Source organism: Lontra canadensis, unplaced genomic scaffold (assembly GCF_010015895.1).
Source record: "Lontra canadensis isolate GAN:19392208 unplaced genomic scaffold, GSC_riverotter_1.0 scaffold118, whole genome shotgun sequence".
NCBI classification, from domain to species: Eukaryota; Metazoa; Chordata; class Mammalia; order Carnivora; family Mustelidae; genus Lontra; species Lontra canadensis.
In genome coordinates this window covers 2,365,039-2,377,082 of record NW_022631112.1, presented here as the reverse complement: position 1 = coordinate 2,377,082, position 12,044 = coordinate 2,365,039, and the positions used below count along the sequence as shown (strand labels likewise).

The 12,044-nt window shown below is 47.1% G+C and overlaps 1 protein-coding gene across 1 annotated transcript in view; it reads right to left on the bottom strand.

Moving 5' to 3' along the window:
• The window catches only part of EHF (ETS homologous factor), a 38,705-nt gene extending 37,422 nt beyond the window's left edge, over positions 1 to 1,283 (bottom strand). The window contains exon 1 of the mRNA XM_032840973.1: positions 1,084 to 1,283. The gene's annotated coding sequence lies outside the window, so the exon portion shown is untranslated. The remainder of the gene's footprint in view (positions 1 to 1,083) is intronic.
• Between the last annotated feature and the right edge of the window lie 10,761 nt (positions 1,284 to 12,044).

Genomic DNA, 12,044 nt, shown 5'->3' with positions numbered 1-12,044 from the left:
ACACTGAAAGTCTCTATCTGAAGACATCTTCACACCCATGCCTGCAGAACCAATTCCTGAATTAGTCCTCCATGGAAAAGTTCTCAATCCAAAATCCCCCACTTTCTCCCTGTGACTAAGGTCAGCGCAGATGACTAGCAGAGACACCTATGAACATAGATGCACGGGGTCTCCCAGTTCATCTTAGAAAGACACATCCTTCCACAACACTCAAAGGCAGGCAGTGAAAATGTTACTTTCCTGACTCGATGTTGTTATTTACTCCCAATGTAAGTCCACACTGTTCCCAGTCCTACCCACATTGAGACCAACGACGTTTCTCTTTGGTGGTCAAACAAATGAAAAGAGTCCCTGTCTTGGAAGGCATTTGGTGCTGCTGACTCACGTCTGCCTGTCCGGTCTTAGTAGCCCATGATGGCACAAACGAAGGGTTAGTCTGTCCCCTTGCAATGTGGCAAAATCCTTTGCCATTTTTTCTGGAAAGAGCCATTTTTAAGTGTTCAGCTCTCCCCAGGGTCCTCGCCTCCTTGGGCTGCCTGACCACTTTTTCCCGTGTGAGTGCATATGCCACCACCCGTTTCCAGCCATTTTCCAACAACAGATTACACCAAAGACAAACCTGCCTTTCTCTCTGACCGATGAGTCAGGAAAACTACCAAGAGAAGACAGACGTCTCTAGAAAGTGAGAACGTGTGCTCTGAGCCCCAATGGCTATTCAGCCAACCCCGTGTTTCACTGAGTTATCTCACGGTCATCTATCCCTGTTTGTTTCAGAACTCAACCCAGGGACATGGCTTTGCCACGCAGAGAAAGGGAAACCAGGGAACTCTTTAAATTCGTGGTGGTTGGAAGTCCAGACTCAATGCAGCAAATTCACACATAATATCCGAAGAAGCCCAGCTGCCTCCCAAAATAAGACTCTAACCGGCCCCAGTGAGGTAAGCACAGGTGAGGTGAGCTGCACTTCCTGCCAGCTGCCTCCGGGAGCCTGTTTTATTTTCATCTGATTCAAGGCAGGCTGCCCTTTCCACTCAGGTGTTTGAATTCCAGGTTCCAAAGAAGGTTTAAAAATAAAAGACTTACCTCATTTACCTAAAGATTCTGGGTGGGAAATCCAATAGCTGTGGCTAATGGAGGGGAGGCAGCAGGCAGCCCGCACGCCAGCTCCCACGGGGACAGGGAACCACGGGTGTTATCACGTCTGAGCCCTCATCAGAGTGAAGATAAATGCATATGACAATAATTTTAAATCATTTTGTAGGATGTTAAGCAATAAGCCACCAACCGGGAATTCCCTAAGTCACTTCCCCCTCTTCTGATTGGCTGCCGGGCTCTTTAAAAAAATAAAATAAAGGATTACAAACATTGGCTCATTTGCATTTGGCCAACTCACACGTTAGTGTTCAAACAAAACAGGTCTAACCAGGTTATGCCTGTGTCTCAAGAACAGAGAGACGACCTGTTAATGGATGAGGAATTGATTTGGTGGTGACTGTTCTTTTCAGCTTAGAGACTGTTTCGGGTGAAAAGCGCCGTGCTAGCCCCCCAAAGACACCATCTCCCCCAAGACACGTAGAAGCGAACTAAGCAGAGGTTCAAACATGGAGGATATGATGGTACTGGGGAGTGGGGACCCTCTTAAACACCTGTCTCGTGTACTAATCTGTATTTAGTCGACTCTGCTTTGGTATTAAGACCCGCGCCCTGGCCGTGCAGGTACCAGGGTCTGATGGGGCTCTCCCCAGGCGCCATGATGGCGTCTTTGACAGAGACACTTGGCAACGTCGATGGACTTGGAAAAGTCACTCTCCCCCCGACCCCAGCTCCAGATAAGAGCTTTGGGAAATCTGAAGGAAGAGTCCTGAGAGGGAGGGCCCATTCTGAGCTGTTCAGGCAGAACAGTCAACCCTCAAGGGCTGACGATCCAGTTGGAGGATCACCCAACTTCTTTATCCCTTCTTGACACTTACATGGTTTTTTTTACGTTGACACTCCCTGTAGGAAGGAACTAGAGAGAAAAAGAGCTGAAACTGGAAATAAAACAATATAGTGTGGACAATGGGGCACCTGGGTGGCTCAGTGGGTTAAAGCCTCTGCCTTTGGCTCAGGTCATGATCCCAGGGTCCTGGGATCGAGCCCTGCATCGGGCTCTCTGCTCAGTGGGGAACCTATTTCCCCCCACCCCCCCGCTCTCTCTCTGCCTGCCTCTCTGCCTACTGGTGATCTCTGTCTATCAAATTAATAAATTTAAAAAAAATCTTTAAAGAAAAGAAAACAGTGTAGATAAGAACTATACAGTCCTAGTCTCTACAAGGGGGTATCCTGGAGCGGATCCATGAATTTCAAGTGCCCTGGCAACCCCCATTCCCCTGGGCCAAGGGCCTGCTTCACTGGGTCACAAATGCATTCCCGCCACGTAGGTGAGTGACGGCTGCTGGTGAGGAAAAATACCACCCCCTAACCATTAACTTTCTCTCTTGGGCCTTCCTGGACACTGGCCTGACATGAGCCAAAGGTCCGTGCAGACTTCTTTAACTCATCAGAACTCCCCTTTGTGGGAAAGAAAAGGGAAATTGAGTTTTGGCAAAGAAACAAAGATTTTGTGATCAAAACCAAGAAGTTCCTTGTATAAAAAAGAAAGCGTGTATGTGGGCAAAGACTGCATAGAACAAGAAGTGTTTGTGCTTCAGGTGAAATGGTGAGGGGAAGCAACGTTCCCTCCTTGCCTGTGTTCCTACTTTATGTAATCTGAATGCAGAGATTTGGGAATGTGTGAAAAACTTGGTGCGAGAGCAGGGGTGCATTGGGGAGGGTCTTGGAACTCAGGCAGGTCTCGGAGGTTTGGAAGGTTTGGGGAGTGCAATTTAGGCAGCCCTGAAAAACCCCTTTGCCTCCTAGCCTCCACCAAACATCGCCACCCTCCCCTGTTGTCCACCTGTGTGTTTCCCAAGGGCCCTGTTAAAATGCAAATGTCTGATAAAAACAGTAAATGTCATTACTGCGCATTATCACATTAGCCCCAATTAGTCTATCAGCTCCAGATCTGAGAGCAGAGCCCTGAGGGAACAGACTGGTGATGTTTAGCTTGAGAGATGAATCAGGAGTAATCTCAAGGAGCACCTCCACCCACGGGGGAGTACTTGCGCGTGCGCTTGTGTGTGCGTGTGTGCACACGCGTGCACATGTGTGTGAGGGTGTGTGTGTGTGTGTGTGTGTGTGTGTGTGTTGGGGGCAGGGTGCTGTGGGCTGTTATTAGTGCCAGTGTGACTCCAGGAAGTGAACTTGGCCTTCTTTACGATTTTGCTTGAGATAAACCTGAGACCACGGTGGGGCAGGTGGCAGCGAGGGGCTGTGTGGTCAAGAGGGTACACTTTAAAGACAATCCCAAAAATGGTGTGGCTCACTGGTCCAGGTCCAACCACTTAAAATTTACAGTCCCTTTCACTCCTAGCTGAAGAGTTCCGAGTACATCTGCATTCCTTTATTCACTCTTCTCCTGTATTTTCCATCAAAGGACTACTCCCATAAGGCAGTCCCCAGAAGAGCCATTTGGAGATGGTGGCAGTGGAAGGGGATGGAAAGATGTTACCTCATACTCACCAGCTATTCTATTTGTGGTGTCTTCATGTATATAAAGTACCTAGCGATGTATCTAGTACTGGGTTCTTGTCAAGTATTGGTTCTTTTCTTTACCTGGATCTTAGCTGAACCTCCTAGAAGAAGGACAAAACAATACTTCCTCTCCCTCTACCCCCACCCAAAAAACACTCAACCTGGATTTTTTTTTTTTGGCATGTTAAATCCATAGAGAAATTTCTTCAGAGTATAAGGTCTTTCACCCTACCTATGGTCAATTTCAACAAGAAAGCACTTGCATCAAATTAGATGATTGACTGATAGATGATAGATCAATAGACAGATTGATAGAGAAAAAATGGGTGGAAGTCCTGATTTTTCACTGAGAATGCTACAAGTTGGATTTAGGGCTGAGACCTTCTGTTGCAAGAGTCTTAAAATACATCAAGCAGTTTCTCCTGCATATGAAATTTACAAGTGTAACCACAAAAACATCAAGTGCACCGGAGCCTTTACACAGATACGTCCTTTGTTTTCTAAAAGTCATAACCTTCTTGAGGAGGAATCAGGCAAGGTTCTCGTTATCATGTCAGACCTCCAATCCTGACACAGATGCCTTTCATTCTGTGCTCCCAGGACCAGGGAGGGGGTGCAGGGAGAGATTGAAGAAGACACAGGAATGTGAACAGAGTGCTGAGACAGAGCCAAATGCCTGAGCTTTACAGATGGGAAGTCTTAAGAGAGAGGAAGAAAATGCAGGTTGCTCTCAGGTCAAGATCCAGATAATACTGGGATCGGGAACCAGCTCTACAAACCCAGTTACTCTTCCTGGTCTTCCCTGCAGACCCAAGACCCCACCTCCCTGTCCCAGTTCTGCACAAAGACACTTGAATCAGGTCCTGATGCTGGTTCCCACAGAAGAAAAGGAAGGTAGAGCACACCAGACCAGGCAGTAGGCAATAGTCCGGGACCCTGAGTTCAGTTGGGTTGTCTACTAGGATACTCCCCTTTTCTAGTAGACATAGAACCAAAGAACCCCAGGAGACCTTACTTCCTAAATCAAGGCCAAGATAAAGAATCTCTCCAAGCCAAGTATAAAGCCCTAAGGGGTCTGAATCTTAATACCAACACAGACTGTGGTTACAAGGTTAATGAGAGTTCCATGCTTGCTTTGCGAGAAAGAGGATGCTTGCTTACTTTACAAAGCACCTTTTAACTAGAGGCCCTATATTTATTTTTGAAGGCAAGTGTGTGTTTGTGTATATTTCTGTCTATCATCCCCTCTTCGTGACATGGAGTTACCTCCAGGGCAGAACCTGACAACTGTGTAGTGAGAGCCACACGAGAACATCACTGTAGGACAGACAGCAATGAGAAGTTCTTGTCTATGGTGGAAGGAAGGTTACATAGAGCAGAACATGATCACCAATTATGCTGGCTAGAGTCAAATAAAGAACTAGGATTCATAAATAACGTCTTGCCTCTTAGCCTACTCCCCTCTAAAAGCCATGTTCCCCAAATCCTTACATTTTGACTTAGATTAGATTCCCAGGAATCTTTGAATGCCCCAAGGAGAAGTTTCATGGGCTCCGAAGGTTCTGTCTAGGAGGTCTGACACTGACAATTGTCCTAACAGATTTGCATGGCACCTCTCTGATCATGCCTTTTGCCATCACTTCTGTGCCTACAAGCTGAGCAAATCTTCCACCAATGGCACATACCACTGAGCCTCTGAGGTGGGGGACAACCCTAGTGCTAGAGAGGGACAGGGTGGCTTACCCCATCTGGAAAGGATGACCCATTTCCCACAGGCATGTATGCACACACACACACACACACACACACATAGCTCCCCTTTGGGCCCCGGAGTAAATCGCCAGTCTCAACCATGCACAGACTAGAGTTTTCAGAACTCCCCCTTCATATTTAATTATTCTCAACATACCCATTCTTGCCTGACTTAAATCACCCTGCTCTGTTCCTTCACCTGCGAGGTATCGTGCTCTTTCTTACCTTATTTTTCCTCGCAAACAGCTCTACGCTCAGTGCCAACTTCACTGCTGAGATAAGCACTTCTCCAACCCAACAGCTTTGAGTGTTGAAACAGTACGCCCGTCAGCGACTCCGAGAAGGCATATTTCTCATTCTCAGAGCAGGTGGGGAGACGAGGCAAAAGTTGGCCACTTCCAGGCAACCTGCTTGCAGCCAGTATTTTCTTCTTTTTTGTTTGGGGGGACTTCTTATAATTATAGCCGATGTTTTATATTGTTTTAGCATAAGAACCCATGTACCACTCTCATGGAGCCCCCAGACAGAAAATGGAATGAAGACATGCTGCTGTGTGTGGATTGGGGGGGACACAGCTGGCCTCTCCCCTAATCTATTGCCCTTCCTGGCTTCCCCTGGCAGCACACAGCTCTCTGCAAGATGGTCCTTCTGACTCTGTTCCTTGCTCTAAGCCGACGGAGCCTCAGAATCACCTTCACAACTTCAGAGGCTCTCTCTCCACGCCCACCAGAGTGACACCTGCGGGGCTGGGTGACAGCAGAGACAATAAGCAATTTTTTGTTCATTATGATCTATTTATATTTTGTGAGCTCCCGTATTATTCCATTCATGATAAATCAGAAGACTGGGTTCCTACCATCTAAAAGGACATTTTAATGGACCTTGGGTGAGGGTCTCCCTGCTTGGTCTCTTTTACCCAAGGACTATGAGAGACCGCGGACTCTCAGACCCAAGGAGAAAATGTGTAAAATCACCGCCTAGATGCCTAATGATTTGGGAGAACCCATCATTTTGGAAGGCTAGGGGTGCTCGGAACCTATTCTCTCACCCTAAAAAAACAACATGGCTCAGCTTTCTCGGGAGCAGCCTGGTGTGATAGAGAGGAAATGGATTTTGGAGTCAGGACAACCTTGTCACATCTACTTAAACTTTAAGTCTCAGTTTCCCTAGCTGTTCTTTGGGAATCTTGACTTCTGGGGGAGCTGTAGGGAATTAAGTGAGAAATTGTGTAAAGCATTAGCAGAGTGCCTAGGACTCAGTGGGCTCTCAGGAAATGTGTACTGTCTCCTCTAAGTAGGAACCTTCAGTCTTTAGTGATCCCCTTAATGATACATGAGGCTGTGTACAATGGTCAGCAAACTAATTCTCCATGTTTCAAAAGACAAAAGAGGAAAAGGGGGTTGAAGATGGAAAAGTCATAAGAACAGAGAGTGATAATAACTACTCACATTTATGAAGTTTTAACCATGTCCTGGTCACTAGACCGAGAATTTAATTTGCATCTGCTCATTGAATCCTCATAAAATTCCATCAGAAAGGTGTTATTACCATTCTTACTTCGCAGATGAGGAAATTAAGCCTCATAAGGCTGAGAAGTAATTTGACCAAGGTCACACAGTAAAGCTAATGGCTAGAGCTCAGACCACAGTCAGTGTCATTCCAAAATGAGATCTCCAAACCACAACCCTCTACCAAAAAAGAGAAGCTTAACAGCTTGTTGAAATTTGGACTATAATGCCTTACTGAGGCAGGGAAAACCAAGCTCCATTCTGGAAGGCAATTGGAAATGTGAATGTTTTTTAGAAGAAGGAGATGGTAAAGTTGAAATGAGAGAAGTATGAAATAAACAAACAGGTCTGGATCCTATTATGAAAGTTCTCAGCCCCTGCCCTAAAGTACCAAATACGTAAAAAAGCTAAATGCTCAGAGTAAGAGTAGAGGGGAAACCCATTGGAAAAGCTGTGACTTGGTCTCGCCTGGGAAATCATGAGACTCTTTTGACACAAAGGTCACTGTGCCACCCACCAGACTTAATAGCACTAGGCAGGCTAAATACCACAGTGAGAAGCCTGTAGGCATCTTGGTCCAGAAATGGCAGAGGTGTAGATCAAAGAGTCAGTGCAATGATCAAGCCATTAAATATGAAGCTTGAGTGGAATCTAGTTGAGGGTGCGAATTGCTATCAATTCCTAGTTTTCTTCCATCCCCATTCTCCATAAGCAGTTGAGAGTGGGTCAAGGTAATATTAAATGCTAATCAGATTTTGCCCCTAAATGCATTCCAGATAGAAATTAGGAGGGGAGCCTGGGTGGCTCAGTGGGTTAAAGCCCCTGCCTTTGGCTCAGGTCATGATCCTAGGGTCCTGGAATCGAGCTCCACATTGGGCTCTCTGCTCGGTGGGGAGCCTGCTTCCTTTCCTCTCTCTCTCTGCCTGCCTCTCTGCCTGCTTGTGATCTACTGTCAGTCAAATAAATAAATTAAATCTTTAAAAAAAAAAAGAAATTAGGAATTCTGGGTCTGCTCATGCCTCTGGAAAGAATGCATCTAGACACCTCCTGGAAACAGTATCTGAGAGTTGACAAACACATCCATTGGGACTGTGCAAAAAACTCATTTGCATAAATAAATTATCCATTCAGTCCATTCAAAACATGTGCACCTGCACACTGGTGGAATGTCAAGAAAGAAGTCCTCAGAATTATTTCTGAATAATTATCCCATATTTGGGGGAAGTCCAGATGAAATTTTCCCTCGTGTATCATGGCATGTCTATGATTTTTCTCCCCTATCTCTCCCTCACCCCCATTCTTAGCAACTACATGTGAGTCCAGGGTTTGAAATTACTCAGTCTATCTTCCTGGACAAGGACAGTGTACCACACAGTCATATTTTGAGACCTAGTTTCTTTTATGACAGCGCCCCAGGAAAGTTTTATGAGAATCTCGATTTAAGGTTTGAGGTTAATGGCTCTGAAATTCTGAGAACCAAAAAATATTGTGTAGGTGGGTGTACAGTAAAAGTGAAATGAGGAACTCCTTCTCTACAAACTTGACCCAAAATCCGTACTGTTGGTTCATCTGAAAACTTCTCTGTCAGTGGGCGGGGGGGCAGCCCTACTTTAAAAGGGACCAGCCACTGTCTATCCACTTCCTTACAGCGGAAAACATGGAAGCCATCGAGTTCTGTTATGCTAGAAAGAAGGGGACACAGCGGGTGAGGGGCAGGAAAAACTCCTGACAAGGTGACTGTGTGAGAAAGTCACAGTCATCTTCCTGGGGAGGTTCTCCAGCAACAGCAAATTCGGTGTGGATGGACTTTTTCCAAAAGACTTCAAGGTCTGCCCAAGGCTCACCGTCCTCAAACTGACCAGTTTGTGGGTCTCCACGTTGCCAAAGCCACCAGAGCAGAAAGCCTCAGGGACTCCAACCCCAGATCTCACAATTGTGTGGGGTTGAGGTGGAGGGGGTTACCCTTGGCAAATGTCTGATTTTTGCTGATCTCTTTTCTTTCCAGCTTGGCAGGTCACCTTAACATGGAAGCTGAACGCACAGCTAGGGAAAATAGGCTGGTTAAGGGATGGGTCAATGCTCTGCAAGCCTTGGCTGGGGGTAAGATTCTTTGAACAACCAGGTAAGACAAGTCTAAGGAAGTCGCAACACTATGCCAGTGTAGATATAGTCAAGAGGCTTCCAGACCCACCACGGATCACTGCACGGCCCACGGCCTCACTGAGAGTGCGCCATTCCCCTAACTGCAGGCGCCACTCTCCAGAGCTCCCGGCAGCCAGCGTTAGGTCATAGAGCTGAGCTGCTAGGAAAAAGGGTGTAGCGAGACCAAGAAGGAAAGAGACAGCTGCATGTTTTATCCTGATGCCCGCAGACAGACTGGGAAATGCCCCCACAAACTCACCCTGGTAATATTTCTTACCATTTTTGTCACAACTGTACCAGAGTTTCATGCCCACGCTCCCATTCTTCATGTCTGCCGCCTTCTCAGAAAGCCACTAGATCCTTCCCTCAGTCAGCAACCTTTGCCACCTCTCCACTCCCTGGAGGTGTTCCTCAGAGAGAAGTCTACCTTACAGAGGCTAGTAAGCAAGAGACGACTTTCAGTGCAAGTCATAATTTTTATTTTTTAACAGTTCTGTGTTTTTGACGTGAAGTCAAATTTAGTTAAGCATAAAAGGGAGTCCATGTAAGTCAATGTGAAAATTATAAAGTGAATAAATAGGGAAGTACACAGACATGGCAAAAATAGTGTTCAGAAAATATAAGATGGAAATTGGAAAAACAGTGGCTTCAAGATGCACAGTCCTAACTCCCTGAGGGCAAGCCACTTACCTGCCCTCCCCTACTTGGTCCCCACCGGTGCCTGAAGTCCGCTGGCCCCCAGCTGCACCTCACTGGGCGCCTCCCAGGCGCGGTGGCCTCCCACAACTCCTGTGCATGCGTCACGAGCTCATCAGCTTCTGGCATGTCCCACCCCTTGCACCATCCTGTCCCCATCTTCACCCGGTGGGACGCATCCCATTTCCTCCCTTCGGTCTCCTACAACTGCTTCATCGAGGTTGAAATCACCCAGAACAGTTCGTTTGTACAGATGGCCCCAACTTACCATGGTTGGGTCAAATAATTTTTAAACGTTGTGGTGGGGCAAAATAATCCACATTCAATAAAACCATACTTCAGATTCTGAATTCGGATCTTTTCCCTGGTTAATGATACGTGGTCCAATCCTGTCTCCCGATGCTGGGTTGGGCAGCCACCCCATCAGCACCATGACCCCAGGAGTCCACAACCAATACACCCAAAACACTCGTGTGCCCACCCAACAATTCTCTCACTCCCAGTACGGTAGTCAAGAGATTACATGAAATATTCCACACTTTATTATAAAATAGGCTTCGTGTTAGAGGATATTACCCGACGTGGGCTAATGTAAGTGTTCTGAGAACATTTTAGTTGGGCTAGGCTAAGTTAGGAGGTTTGGTAGGTCAGGCTTACGAAGCGCATTACGGACTTCATCATTTTTCAATTTACATGGGTTTATCAGGATGTAATCCCACCATGCATCAAAGAAGAGCTGTACTTGGGACCACTCAACAGCCAACAGTGAGCTAAAGTTTATTGAGGTTCTTCCATGTGCCAGGTTCTGGGCTGGCAATGGGGACGCAGCCATAGGAGGGGGAAAAAAGGTACAGCTCCTGCCATCACAGAATGTAGAATCTGATGAAGCAAGATGTCAGCACGTTCCCTATTCTGTTCTGCAGGGCCACTTGGAGGTTCTGCTTTTCCCCTCCCCCAGCCAGCCTGCCTTACACAGACAGACAGGGTTTTCACTGTCCTATCCCCAGAAAGACTGGACCTGACTCCCTCTTGAGCAGTGGGACTTTGAATTGGCCGTTCCCAGAGGTTGAAACTCCAGACCTGGGGCTCAGGGGTCTAGAAGCAGTGATATAACCCCCACACCCTGTGGATGTGTGGTGGTTTAGAAACTGTTCCCTCTGTGTATCTCCTTAGATCCTCCCAACATCCTGGGGCATGTGACACACCAAAGATAGTTGAATTGATGACCCTATGGGGGTCTTGAGCCTCTCTGTGCAAAGTTCTTTAGCAACTGCTGAAAAGGAGGACCTCCCCCACAAGAATCCTATCAGGAGCAGGAAAAGCCCTGGACATCTTTCCAGAAACAGTGCAAAGTTGCTCCTCCTGTTCTCTCCCTGCATCTCCCTCTTGTCCTGTCTCACCCCCATCTCTTTTCCAGAACCACGGCTAAGCCTCAGCAGGGAGGCTGCAGGTAGAGTAACCCACTCATCCCAGACTTCCCCCAGGTTTAGCAGGAAACTCTGTGAGCCCAGGAAAGCCTAGCTGAATGTCACACAGACTTTCTGCTCTTCTCTAACGGCTGTGTGACCTTGGGCAGTTACTCGCCATCTCTGAGTCCCTATTTTCTCAGCTGCAAATGGAGATACCACCCCCAGAACTGCCACAGGGATTAAAGAGGTGATGTAAGAGGTCTGGGGAGCCACCATGCACATAAAGTGCTGCTGTCAGTACCTTTGCAGGTGGACTGGAAGCTATGTAAAAAGGGATCGCTGCAGTTCAATCGAAGGACCTATGAGCCGGTGTGCCAGGGACCTTGTGGCCAAAACAGATAGCATCTCACCAGGGTCCCTGATTGAGCAGGAAACAAGAGACTTGCTGGCAAAGCACTGTAAACCAAACCCACAATCCACTCGGCACTGCCTTATTCTTTTTCTTAAGCATTTATTATGTGCCAGATACGAAATACTTTATTTCCATGCGATTTCTCACTTAATCCTCACACAGCCCCTCAAGGTAGCGTTATAATCCCCTATGTTAAGAATGAGGAAGCTGGAGCTGAGAGATATTTAGTAGCTGGCCCAAAGTCACACTGCTGGAAAGGACAGACAGAAACCAAGCCTGTCAGACCTTGGAACCTAGATCCCTTGCCGCCTCCTGCTCGTATATAGGAAGCATCCTCTTGCTGTGCCTCGGCAGGAGTGGACAGCTGTTCTCCACCAGCACAGAGAAGGAAACAGGGCACCGAGCAATCTCATCAGCCTTGGAGAGAAGGGGAGTTAGCAGGTGAGCCCTTGCTTGCTGGGGGATGGCTTACCCTAAACCCTGCTGGGCTTCCCAAAACCCTGAATAAATATT